General features: G+C 34.9%; 1 protein-coding gene across 4 annotated transcripts in view; it reads right to left on the bottom strand.

Annotated features, from left to right (window-relative positions):
- LOC145242620 (ras-related protein Rab-24-like) overlaps nucleotides 1-10,890 on the bottom strand; it is an 88,847-nt gene extending 77,957 nt beyond the window's left edge. For 2 of the 4 annotated variants that reach the window (XM_080105735.1, XM_080105737.1), the window contains exon 1: nucleotides 10,038-10,174. The gene's annotated coding sequence lies outside the window, so the exon portion shown is untranslated. Of the gene's footprint in view, nucleotides 1-10,037 lie in introns of all 4 variants that reach the window. The other 2 variants (XM_080105736.1, XM_080105734.1) reach the window with 2 other exon arrangements.
- Nucleotides 10,891-13,625: the final 2,735 nt, after the last annotated feature.

Raw genomic sequence — 13,625 nt, 5'->3', positions numbered from 1 at the left:
GTGTGTTTACTAACTTGTGTGTGTGTGTGTCCAGTTAACAGAGTATTATGTTGGCGTCGTGTCTAGTAGTCTCATTGTTTTTGTTAAGGCCCTTTTGACCAGAGGACAAGATTAACTTTTAAAGGTCTACCCACATATGTTGGGTATAGAAGAAACATTAAAATAAATAGAAAGAAAACCATGTTTGAGTTTTTATAGTAAAATTGTTTGGAGATTTTGTCCAATCAAAAGCCAATGCATAAAACTCTATATTCACTGCCACGGTTACATTGAACACCTCATCTAGAAATGAGTTTTAGACTTTATAATCATGATTTATTCGCTCTTTTCCACCCAAAAAAGCATATTGCCTTTTGGATGTGAAAGGTTACTATTTGAGATAAAAAGAGTGAAACTTAGAACTGAATTTTACCAAATACTTTATCCACAACAGCGTAAGGTGTGGCACTTACAATACCATTGCGAATTACTTAGGATGTTTACCCAGTCGTGGCTGATAGAACAAGAGCATGCTACCCTTGTGGATTAAATAAAAGGTTCTGTTCGAAATTCAGTGGAGATTCCCAAGTTTGACAGAAAGACTTCCGAGATCAACAAGATATACCTGAAGAAGGTCAGAGGCTACATCGGCCGAAATGTTTTTAAAATAACACACAAGTCCGAAAATTCCAAGTAATATGAATGTTTTGTTCATTAACAATATTTAAAAAAAAAAAAATTAAAAAAAAACGGTCGGAGGTTAAATCAACCAAAACGTTGTGAAAATAAAACTCAAGAATAGAACAGTAGTTCAAAGAATGGAAATTATACGAGTGTTAAAACAATAGTAATGACAACATGAACAATACTTTAATTTCTTTCTGTCCTCATTTTTAAAGATGCGACATTGTCTATATTTCATCTAAACCAAGATCTGCGCCAGAGATAGATTAATTTTAATTGATCTAAAAAAAATAAATAAAAATAAATCTAATCAAATTAATTTTCTTTATTCTTTTCCACTCCAAACAATGCCATATTGCCACTTGGACATAAGGGGCTACTATTTCGATTGTGTCTAACAGGGGACTGCAGGGAGTTGAGCAGCAAGTTCATATTACATTTAAACTTCAACAGATTAGTACAGTCTAGTAAACGGAAAACAAAGGAGAAATCCCAAAGTCTAGCAGTCCAAGAGAAGAAATTAGAATAGAAGACTTTTCGGCGTCTATTGGTCTCAACAGTGAAGGGGTGGGATTTTGCTGATTGTTGGGTTGCTCGGCAGTATGTACGTTGAGGGAGCATAAGTGCTATGAATTTATCAAAGCACATTCCATTAAAGTACTTGTAAAACATGCACAGGGCGCAACATTGCTGTGATGAGACAGAGGTTGGAGCTTGGCCGATAGTGCGAGACATTAGATTTGACACCGTTTCCTAAACTCTAAGAGTGAAAAACTAGTGGTAGATGCATCAGTTGTTCACATTACATTTAAACTTCTGCATGTTAATACATGGAAGCAGGAGATAGGGAAGAAATTCCAAAGTTTGGCAGGGAGGAAACTATTAGAATAGGAGGCCTTCCAGCATCTAAAGAACAGGTTCGGTTTTGCTGCTTATCGGGAGTATGTACGTTGAGAGGGGCACAAGTGCTAGGAGTTCATCAGATCACATTCCATTAAATTAATTGTAAAACAGACACAGAGATGCAACACTGCAGTGATTGAACAGGGGTTGGAGCTGGGCTGATAGTGTGGGACTTAGATTTGAGATCCTCTAGTGGTAGATACACTAGCTCAGACGGTGCAAGAAGAATTTTAGTTAGTCTAGAGTCGTAACATCAGTATACGTACATATAGGTTATGGCCTTGGGCTGGTCCAACAACGATGTCTGTTTAACAAATTGAGGTTTGTTATTTGGAGTTTTCAGTGATTCATAATCGCTGTATCAACTTGTCATGCATAACATTAACAGCAACTAGGTCAAGTCATTAAGCATGTTTGGGTTGTGCCGTCTTAAAACGTTTCCAGGAAAAGTTTTCTATTTTCTATAAATACTAGCAGGGCTGCCCGGCGTTGCTCGGGACCGTATAAACAATGAAAAAAACAAAAGCAGATATTGAACATATGTTTTATTCTTAGGGGAGAGGAATCTTTCATCTCAAGTTTTAGCGTTAATGACAGATTTTTTTGGGGCCCCCCTCGAAGATAACTGATCAGTTGACCAACTTCTAGTGGTCCGTTTGACGTGAAATTTCGATATTTGTCATCCGGGTGATGGGGCTTCGATATGATACCAAATTTGTCAAGTTTGGTTCCGTCTTTCAAAAGTTTTAGCGTTACAAACAAACATACATACATACACACAGACGTTTGTCTTTTATATATATAGAAGACGAGTGTATACTCTCCATTAACAATGAAGACAAAAAATATAGATAAAATAAAATAAAAAATATGCTTCACCAATGTTTACACTACGAGGCATAAAAAAATAACGTCTCTATTCGTGGAGTCAGAAAAAAAAAAATGCCTTAACATAGAAAGTTTTAAAAAGAACGAAAAATAACTAATTTGTAGAGGAACAATATAAAAGGGAGAAAATGTCTCAGTATGGAAATAAAGTGGACTGCTTCATGAATTCATTTCAGACGGTTTGGAGGGAGGGTCTGACTTGCTATTCGTTTTCTCCATTCTCTTAAACACTTGAAATGGTTTCGTCTGGCAGGTATCGTTTTACTCGTGTGATGGGGTAGACATTTATAATATATATTAGGTTGATGCAAATATGTTTTTTGACTTAAAGTTGAACATCAAATAACGACATTATTTTTGCACCAACCTAATATTAGTGATGGGACAGTTTGATAAATAGGTACTAGTGCACTTATTGATCCGTGCTGAAATAATAACGTTATTATTTAAAAAGCCATTCTTAACATGGGGAGGCGAGGGTGTTTTGTACCTATTCTATAATTTAACCTTACAATTGAATAAAAAAAAACATATAAAACTTTAATTAAACTTGGAAATACGATTTAAAAAATAACGCGGATCAGTAAGTGCATTAGCCCCGATAAATGATAATCAGTGTCTGTACAAGAAATATCAGACAATGGAGACCGAGGAGAACTCAATTGAAGGTTACATTATCAGATTTAACAGATAAGACTTGGGGGTGAACGAAAATGTATCTGAATATTTCTATTTTAAAATTAATTGTTATTCTTATTTGTTCACAAAAAAAATTGTTTTCTTAAATTGGATGAGGGTGGCCATCGGTGTTTAAATCAGTATATCTGAATGCTTTAAATTCTTCCATATATCTATATGTATGTGTGTGTGTGTGCTAGTGGAAGGGGGAAGGGCTTTGCCCGGTCATAAAATACGCTTAAATATGATATTTTAATTTGTCCAGATTTTGTATGTATTATTATAGATTCCTGATTTCAAAAGTAAAAAAAAAATCTATTTGGGTGCTATCAGCTAGAATTGAAACCTAACCTGTAGCATTCAAAGTTAGTGACGTTACCACTTTATCAACGTGATGCATATATAAACTGATTAAAAATTAAAAATAAACTAAGATGAATGCAAAAAATGTATAACGATTTTTTTTTTTCAATTTTGACCCATTTTTGACCCCTTAAAATCTATTTTAACCGGTCCGTGAAAATCCAATCATTTGAGGCCCCTAGTGCCACTCTGCAACTTTTAGTTTCGGAGGAGATAGAGTTTGAAAATATGGAGACAGACGGACATATAGCCTTTTATATATATATATATATATATATGTTTTATTTGTTTTTGAGAGGATGGAGTTTTTTTCAACGAATCTGTTTTAGTTTTGTGCCATCTTTCCACTAGGCATCGCCGGTGACCGGATCCTATAAAATTATGTAAACGTTTGTACATCTGAATACTTTAAAGTCGTCAATATATACACATACACCCTCTAAATATTTAACGGTACTTTTACAATTTAATCAAGACATTAAAAAATGAAAATATCGAAAAAAAAAGTTTATATTGTACGTATTCGTTTTGAACTGAAGATCTCTGAAAAAAAAATTTCACTTAATTTGATCGAGTAGGGTTTTTTTTTTGTGTGTTTTTTTTTTTTTTTTACAGAGGAAAAACACGTTTTTATGACAGCACGTTGAAGGCAGGCATCTTGGATTTTTTAAAATTTTTGTTTGAATTTTAGAAACACCACGGGGAAATAACTCCAGTTAAAGCGCCGACACTCCCTCCCCATCTCTAATACTAGCTTTTCTTCCTAAAAATCGAACCTTTTGCTCAGTATCATAAGAAATTGTTTTTTTCGCTGTAGAAAAAAAACAAAAAAAAACTACTTGAAATTAAATGAAATTTTTTTCGAAGAACTTTGTTCCATAACGGATACGTACAATATAACCTTTTTTTTGATATTTTCATTTTTTAATGTCTTGATTAAACTGTACAAGTACCTATTTAACTATAAAAAATAAATATAAAATTGTTATTTTTCCCCGATTACAGGGAAAACACGTTAAATGTACAGATATTTTCTCAAACATAAAACACACCAGTAAGGAGTGATTTATACCTTTTAGTTTTACTGGTAGTTTTAAATAAATATTTATTATTTTATTATTACTACAAGCAGTGGAACATTTTGTTTTAAATAAAATCAAATAAAAATACATAACTAAAAGAATCGTTTTTTGGCATTGGAAAATAGGAACAAATGTTTCCGATTCCGATACCCTCAAAAGTTCTGATTCCGAATAATCGTCCCAACACACACATTATATATATATATATATATATATATATATATATATTGTATTTTGTGTACAGAAAGTTGTTAGATGAGACAAATCATTGGTACCATCGGTTTCAAGCCCGATAATAAAGACCGTTTAAGATATCCATATCAAGCTCTCTTCAGTCAATACTCATGAGATGAGTATTGACTGAAGAGAGCTTGATATATTGACTGAAGAGAGCTTGATATGGATATCTTAAACGGTCCTAATTATCGGGCTTGAAACCGACGGTACCAATGACTTGTCTCATCTAACAACTTTCTGTACACAAAATATAATATATAAATACGCTCTTATTTTCGGATTTTCCTTTTAATTGAGCACTCTGCTGGATTTCTTTTTCAAAAAAAAAAAAATAATAATAAATAAATATATATATATATATATATATATATATATATATATATATATATATATATAAATTCCTACCCTCTGATGAGAAGGAGAGTATTTCTTCGAAACTCTGCGGATTAAGGACTATCCATTTATCTAGTGTTTCCTTTTCAGATTAAATATGTTTTTAACTCATTTCAAAGTGTTTTTTAACATATTTCATTGACTGTTTGCTAATATATATATATATATATATATATATATATATATATATATATTCACACACACAGAAATATATATTGGTATTTGTTATAGAGTGGCCCATATTTGATACAACAGAAATATTAAAATTCGAGTCTTCCAACATCAACACATTAATTTTTCTTTTATTATTGCTAATATTAAATTCCGGGACACTAGGTCACGTGAACATAATCGTCAGTCGTACTCAGTACTGTAAAAAAAAAAGGGGGGGGTGGATACATGATTTCCGGACGAATCCATTAACACAGTTACTCAGTTGTTGGTGCTTATGGCTGCTGCACTTATTGGCTCAGTAAAATCCGGAGTAACAAGTTACAACAGCTGACAGGCGACCACACCAAATTTGTGTTCTTGAAACTGGAAATGAAAACACTGATTTTATAGGCGACAGATCATTTTTTTTTTTTTTTTTTTTAAATAAGATTGCAGAAACAGGGGGCATAACTCACATTGTTTACTTTAGAAAGCATATTTGAGATTACTTTCAATTTTTGCTTATTGTTCGTTAAATTACTTTCTTTTTTGTTAAAAAAATATTTTCACATAAATTTATGAAAACAGAACTAAACAGTATTCAAATTTTAATTAACTTAATTGAAGTATTATTTTTGCTGTTTGTTTATGGCGCGCGCGGACGCGCGTAAAAAAGATGGCAGCCAAAGAATACAATGCATAATGCAACTTTTCATATCTCGATAACTACTCATTTCTGCAAAATTTCTATGCAATTTTCGTATTCAGCATAGTCGGAAACCTATAAAAGTTGTCATTTAAAAAAAAAAATTGTGAAGGTGGACCTAATCTGAAAATTTACCAATTGGTACTTATGCAGTTGCACCGCGCTGAAATAATGTTATTTTTTTAAGAAAGCCATTCTTAACATGGAAGGAGAGAGTTTTTTGTAACTATTATGTACTCTCCCCTAACAATTTAATTAAATCTTTTGTTTCACGAGTTATCTTCCTTGTTTGATCTGTCGCCGTTCTTTGTACAAGCACTAAATTTGTTATTTTTATTTTGTTTGTTCGTCTCCCTGTTATCCCAGACATCTACATTGTACATACTTTTGAAATCTTTCTATAAATATAAAAGCGAAAATGTATGTATGTATGTGTGTTCGCTTTTTCTGTGTGTCTACAAAAGGCTTTTTTCAGAAAAGCGGTCGCTCGCTTCAAAACTTTTTATATCACATATAAATCGTAATATCTCACAGTTAACAATGAAACTCGCCTGTCTATTTAATTTGCTTGATTTTAGGAAGATAAATATTCAATATTTGTCGCTCGCCGCATGTGGGTTAGTCTTTTTCCTATAACATCTTGGGGGGGATAAAAAAAGCGTTCAGCAGTAAATGAAATCCCGCAGTCAAACTTGACCTGATTAACTCATTAAAACGAGCACCTGCTAAATCCAAGTAATTAAATAAATTCAAACGTGTTTCCGTAAGCATGTCGCGGTGGGGCAATGGTTAACGTCGCACTTTTTTTTTTTCACAACTTTGCCTCAACGGTTCGGGTTCGATCCTCATACTTACTTTTTTTTTTTAACCCCCCACACACCTCCAAACACCTGGGCAACGCCGGGTACCCCTCGCTAGTCTATATATATATAAAAGCGAAAATGTATGTTCGCTTTTTGTGTATGTCCAAAAAAAAGCTTTTTTCAGAGAAGCGGTCAGTCGGTTCACAACTTTTTAAAACTTTTTATATCACATGTAAATCGTAATATCTCAGATTTAACAACGGAGCTCGCCTGTCTATTTAATTTGCTCGACTTCGGGAAGATAAATATTCAACAGTTTTCGCTCGCCGCATGTAGGTTAGGCCTTTTCCTATAATGTTTCCCCCAACGTATTGGGGAGGGGGAAACATTCCCGCACTAAATGAAATGCTACCCCGCAGTCAAAAGTTGACCTCATTAAGTCATTAAAACGTGCACCTGCCAAATCCAAGTAATTAAATAAATTCAAACGTCTTACCGTTAGCATCTCGCGGTGGGCCAATGATTAAAACCGTCGCGCTCTCTTTTTTTCACACTTTAATTTACAACTTTGCCTCAAGGGTTCGGGTTCGATCTTCATACTTACCTACCAAAACATTTTTTTTTATTTTAACCTCCCCCCCTCCCCGGAGTGTTGATTTACCCAAAGCCACACACACCTCCAAACACCCGGGCAACGCCGGATACCCCTCGCTAGTAAATAAATAAAACAGTTATTTCTAACTATTGTAGATTAAATACCTACTAATGACCAAAAATAAATAAGATGTTGGCGTGACTAATAAAAAAATATAACAGAAACAAAGGGAAATAAAAACACGCACATATATACAATGTTTTTACATAAGCAGTGATATGTTGCTACACAGTCATTAGCATATTTCGGTCAGCTAGTAACTAGAGATCTCTTCAGGCGATACAGTTTATATGAAAGCAAAGTTTGCATTGCCCTTAAGGTAATTTAATGCTATCCAAGGCATCTGCACTAATGCACATACTTTGTTGGTGCTTGTACAGATCAAGCCCCATGGCTGCAGCTGGACTTATTGGTTGAGTAAAATCCGGAGTAACAAGTTACAACAGCTATATGTAACACGATAGGATACTTCTACAGTTTATTAACAGGTGCGCGAAAAAAATGGCGTCTCCATTTTCGGTGATAAATTATAGAAGTACTCACGATAGCATTAAATAACTCCTTGGATTAGCATGTAGATTGTTAGGTGAAAGTACACTGCCCTACTTCGGTATTGAGCACTCTGTATTAACCTCATTAAACTTCATTGATTACTTTGCCTTTGGAAAATATTAACCTCGGATAAGTCACGATGTTCCTCTTAGTTTTCTACCTAAATCTGAAGTTTGTGTGTGTGGGTGTGTTTGTGTGTGTGTGTGTGTGTGTGTGTGTGCGTGTGTGTGTTTATTTTGAAGCGTTTATTTATTTATTTTGAAACACTAGTGCCGAGTATTACATTAGAACAAAAAGAAAGTGGCTGACATTAGACGGTCAATGGAGAGTCTCGATAACCGCTCAAAATTCGAAAATTAAACAAAATAGAAATCCACCCACTCAATGTCTTTGTGACTTTATTTTGGCCGCGTTCCTATCAGTATCGGCACTACTTGTGTTTCAAATAAAATAAACGCTTTAAAATAAAAAAAAAATAAAAAAGTAAAAAAACATTAAGATAGGCAGAAGAGTAATTTATCTTGCCTTTGGTAACTTGTTATGTGTCCACGTTTCCGTTCTCTTGTCCATATTGCTAAACGCCCAAACAAATAAATAAAAAGCAACAATTTACCAAACAAGGTATTTCTCTCCCACTGCAAAGAACTGTGAAACTAGGATCGTAAAGTGGAATTAAGGAGTCAGCGGCCTCCGGGGTGGTGGGGGTGGTGGGGGGGGGGGTACAATGACCTGCAAAAAGTACCTGCCCTGGCAGCCCCGTCGGCATTCCCCAGTAAGGGCGCCTCGGGCGATTAGCAATAAACTAACCCATTCTCATTATATTGATATTGTCCCATTGAGGCCATTGACTACTGTACACTCTATAACTCTTATCCTCGAGTGGCCTCTGGGCCTCGATAAGAGAAAGCACACCATGAGAGGGTGAACCTCCTAGAACTGCACAGAACCAGCATTACACCGCAATCAATAGGGACTAGGTCATTACAGGAATGCTCTAATCTCTGTTGAAAATGTTTTCGCTATTTTCCGTTTTGGGAACCAGGGTTTAATTTCATGTGATCGTTTTTCGGTTGTCGTCGTAACTCGTTACCGGATTTTACAAAGATGACGATATTGACCGCCATGGGGGGTCTATCTGTATAGGTATCAGTTTTGTATTGTTTCGTTTCTCACTTTAATAATTTTGTGTTGAAATAATTTAATCTGTTCTAACTTTTACTATTTATCATAGTATCAAACAATCAAGAAAGTTTTAAAGAAAATGTATATTTTGGTGTTAAATTCAAAACAGAATTTTTTAATAATCATTCAATTCTCGTTTATCACAGATGAAATGAAAATATTGCTTATTTAGAAAAAAAAATCTTTATGGTGTACGTACTTCTCACGAAACGAAGATGTCATATTCCAAAAATCATATAAATTCAACAAGTAGTTTGTTTGTTTTTTGTATTTTTATACGACCTAATCTCGAAAACCGTTCTTAACATAGGGAGGTTGGGGTGTTTATACAACGCAGGGGCAGGTCGTAAAAATATGTCCTTTTTGTTTGCTTGTTGTAAACTAATACAATCAAATTTTATTACTAAGCGAGACATCGTTTTGATCAGCCATAATTTATAAATAAGAGGGAGACAACTCAATTCGAATCATCGAGATTAAAATCAGCATAATAATGAATACATTTTAGTATTAAAATCGCTAAAAATCGTAAATTTTGAGACTAATCAAAAAGGAGTTTAAATAAGGCATTATTTTTGGTTTATTTATTATTATTATTATTTTTTTATTTATTTATTTTTTTTTTTTTTTTGCAAGAAGTATTGAAGTTTTTGGGGGTGCGGTGTGTAAATTGCTATACATACATCTAACGGCTTATTTTAATTGTTTCTCTAGAATACACTAAAGTCTTCATTTATAAACAGCATTGGAAGCAAGAAGAAAGTATTAAAATGACAAACCTGACAACATCGTAACACGTGAAGCAAATCAAGAATGCCACTTTTGCTGTCTAGGAAATGAGACTTTACTGGTTGTCGTCTCGCGTTGAATCCGATTGCAGAAGAGAGGCGCGACCACTGCTCGACAGAAAGTACGTTAGAGATTTTACAAAAACTGGTAAACAGACAACTGGCGTCGGACACACGAAACTGAAATTAATTCTAAATAATAATCGTCGAAGAAAAGTTTGATATTTATGCAGAATACGGAGCGTACTTTTTGGAGATAGATTTTTCAAGTTAAATTCAATTTTATGGTAGCTTTTTTTTTGAATTTTCGAATACATCGGTAAACACTGTATGTTTTTCGAGCTAAATAAATATGTTACATTGAATAAAAACACAAAAAATATATCCATTTAGGTAGAAAAGTAACTTATCTTGCCTTTGATAACATTTATTTGTTATATATTTGTTTTTTGACAACTTTTTCGAATCTATGTGTACAGTAATACAAACCCGGAAAACTTTTTTTTTTTTTTTTAAGTTTTTTTCTTCGTGTTAAGATTGGGTTTCTAAATAATAACGCTATTATTTCAGCACAGTTCATATTCTGCATAAGTACCAAACGTTTTATTAAAGAATTTGAAAAGCCTTCGGGACAAGATCAAAGTGTAGTATCTGTTCTTCATTGCTGCTGCTGCTGCACGTCAATTTTTTGTTCTCTCTTAGTGGAGGAGAAATCCTTCACGACTGAGACAATTTTTATTTTTGTTCCTTTTCTCTACGTTAAAAAACGACCCTGGTGTCTAACTATGTCCCGTGGGGAGTCATTGTAAATAGGAACTACTAGTTGAAAAGCCCGGCAACGCATAAACTCTTGCTTCCCCTATTTGTCCCTCCCTCAGTCCTCATCTCAAACTAGTGCGCGATGTTTTTTTTTTTTGTTGTTTTTTTTTTTTTAACAAAGGAGTCACCACTTATCAAGGCTCGGAGGCCACTCGAGGATAAGGCTTAATGGGTATACATAAGTAGTGGAAATTTTGTAAATGGGATTACTTAGAGGGATAGTTCATCAAGAACTTGTTTACGTTGGACTTAAAGACAATCAAATTGTAATCAACTGAAAAGCAGGCAAACGGAAGAGAGTTCCACAGGCATGCAGTTCTAAGAAGCTTTGTTCATGTATGGCCTCGAAGTTTTATGAAAAGGGGATTAGAGGTGGGAAAGGATGCCATAGAGGCCACAACCAAGAGTACATGAAATGTTGGAAGTGTGTAGATTCTGACTCCATATAATTAAAGACAGACGAATATTGAAGATTGAGAACCGACTTTATTTACTACGAACAATTTGTATTAGGAGAGGCAAAGTGTTCGTAGGATGGAATGTGATTTAACAAAGGAGATGAATGTTCGTAAAATGTTTTTAGGTATGTATGAATTGACAAGGAATGAATGTTCGTAAAATGTTTGTAGGTATGTATGAATTGACAAGGAATGATGTTCGTAAAATGTAACTTATCTTTTCGACGATGGAGAGGGTTAGGGTAGGCCGGTCATCCTGCTGTCGGTGATGCGTGTCCTGGTTTGTAACTGGAAAGCGAGTGACTTTTTCATCAGCAGCTAGCAGCCAGGCGTCTTTGTCTTCTTTTTCCTCCTCTCTTCTTTGGTTTGTGTGAATTAGGCATTGTTTAGAATTGAAGGTGTTTGGCCCATAATATGAGAGCGTAGTCGGCTTCAGTTCACTGGTGCCTTATTTCTTTTTCTTCTTCATCTGTTTAGGTCGGATGGGAGAATCTGTCCGTGCATTCACTGACGCAGCAGAGCGAATCTCTTCTTCCCTCTTTTCGGTTCCGTCAAATCCCTCATTTTTATAGTCGCAAACTGGCTCCCAGTGACCGTGATATTTTAGGTGGTTATTTTAGGCGCGGAACTCTGTCATTGGTCGATAATTATTTTGTGATTATCTTATTTTTTTTCTTCCCAAGCGGAAGCGATGCGTGGAGCCATGCGCAAAAGACGATTTTTCATTTTGTCTCTCATGGTGGATACGTTAACATCCGGTTCGCTGCTAATTCTCATCATGTTCCCACACATGGAATCTATGTTTAGGTTTAGGCACAGATAAAGAGTGTGGAAAATTATTGATAGTGGCTTTGGCTAGACAAGTTTTTCTCGTGAAAGTTTGATGAGGAGGGGACCATAGATTGAAGCTCAGATGTCATATTTCTGGCAAAGGTGGGGGGGGGAGAAAACATTGCATACTCGGTCGGCAGTTTTGTGCGAGCAATAGTTAGAGATGACTAAATTATCTTTCCATTCTATTCTTGTTGCCATGTCACTAATAAGGATGCTGGAGGTAAATGTTTTTTTGAGCTGACATTATCCGCTTGATAGTCATGGACCAGAACTTTGTAGTAACTACAAAGGAGGTTGTCATATCAACTGCTGCATTGCCATTTGGATCTCTCAATACCATATTAGTGGAAATTGCTACGGATTTTCCTTTTCAATTGTCTACCAATGTTTCTGTTCAGTCTCAAAAGACAAAGAATACCCCCATAGGGGCAACTGCGTGTGTAATTGTGAGGCAAGGGTTGTGCAATCCCCCAACCATACTATTCTTGAATCAGCATTGTTTGAGTCCGGTGGCAAAGAGATGTCCAGGAGGACTGGAAACAATGTCAAGATTAGTGGAGAGCACATACAATGCCTGGAAGTCCCGATTGGTCACTCATCTGGTACTGGCCAGGCTCAACATTGCTTAAGTGATCTTACGAGAACTGGGGCATCAAACGTGATTATGCCATATATTGTCTACAAAGCCTTCCTTTTTAACATATTCTTTCGTCCCTATTCTTTTTCTCTTCCTTCCTCTCTGTCCTGCTCTTAATAACTCTACTGATCTCTTCCACAAATTCCACAACCTCATGAGGGGTCTACATTCCATCATAGGTTGAAATTTACTTGCGGGAAACGAAACCTGACCTGTTGTTCTTGTGAGAAACTGGCATTAATTCAACTGCATTACTTAGTCAATTTTTCCATCTAACTTCGCAAACAAATCCAACCCTCAAATCGAATATGTGCCTACATTAAGGATATCTTCCTCAGTGGCAGGGTCATCTCCAAAGAAAAGCCCAAACATCTCTACATGTGGTTTAAAGTAGTGCATAGCATAGCATTTATATTTGCCCTGTACCACAATGATGGAGTAGCTATCTTTGATATTGATCATATACTGTCTGCTCATCCCTTAGCCAGCATTCACGTTTGTGAAGTTTTCAATGTTCACAGTGTTGAATAGCTTGTCCACTCAAACAAAACAGATGACGAAGGGAGATTTTCTAATGATTTCTCCCTTGCTTATTTCTCCTTTGCTTAACACGGATTGTTAATAAACCCACTTGGAAGGTTTCTATATTATTCTATTATTATTCTATTATTCTACATTATTCTATTATTTTATTTATTCTATTATTCTATTATTTTATTTATTCTATTATTCTATTATTCTATTATTTTATTTATTCTATTATTCTATTATTTTATTCTACATTATTATTTTATTCTACATTATTTCTAATCATTTCTCCCTTGCTTAACA

The sequence above is a fragment of the Euprymna scolopes genome, chromosome 21 (assembly GCF_053919585.1).
Source record: "Euprymna scolopes isolate OS-2025 chromosome 21, ASM5391958v1, whole genome shotgun sequence".
NCBI classification, from domain to species: domain Eukaryota; kingdom Metazoa; phylum Mollusca; class Cephalopoda; order Sepiida; family Sepiolidae; genus Euprymna; species Euprymna scolopes.
The sequence above is the reverse complement of the archived record's forward strand: the minus strand, read 5'-3'. Positions and strand labels throughout refer to the sequence as shown.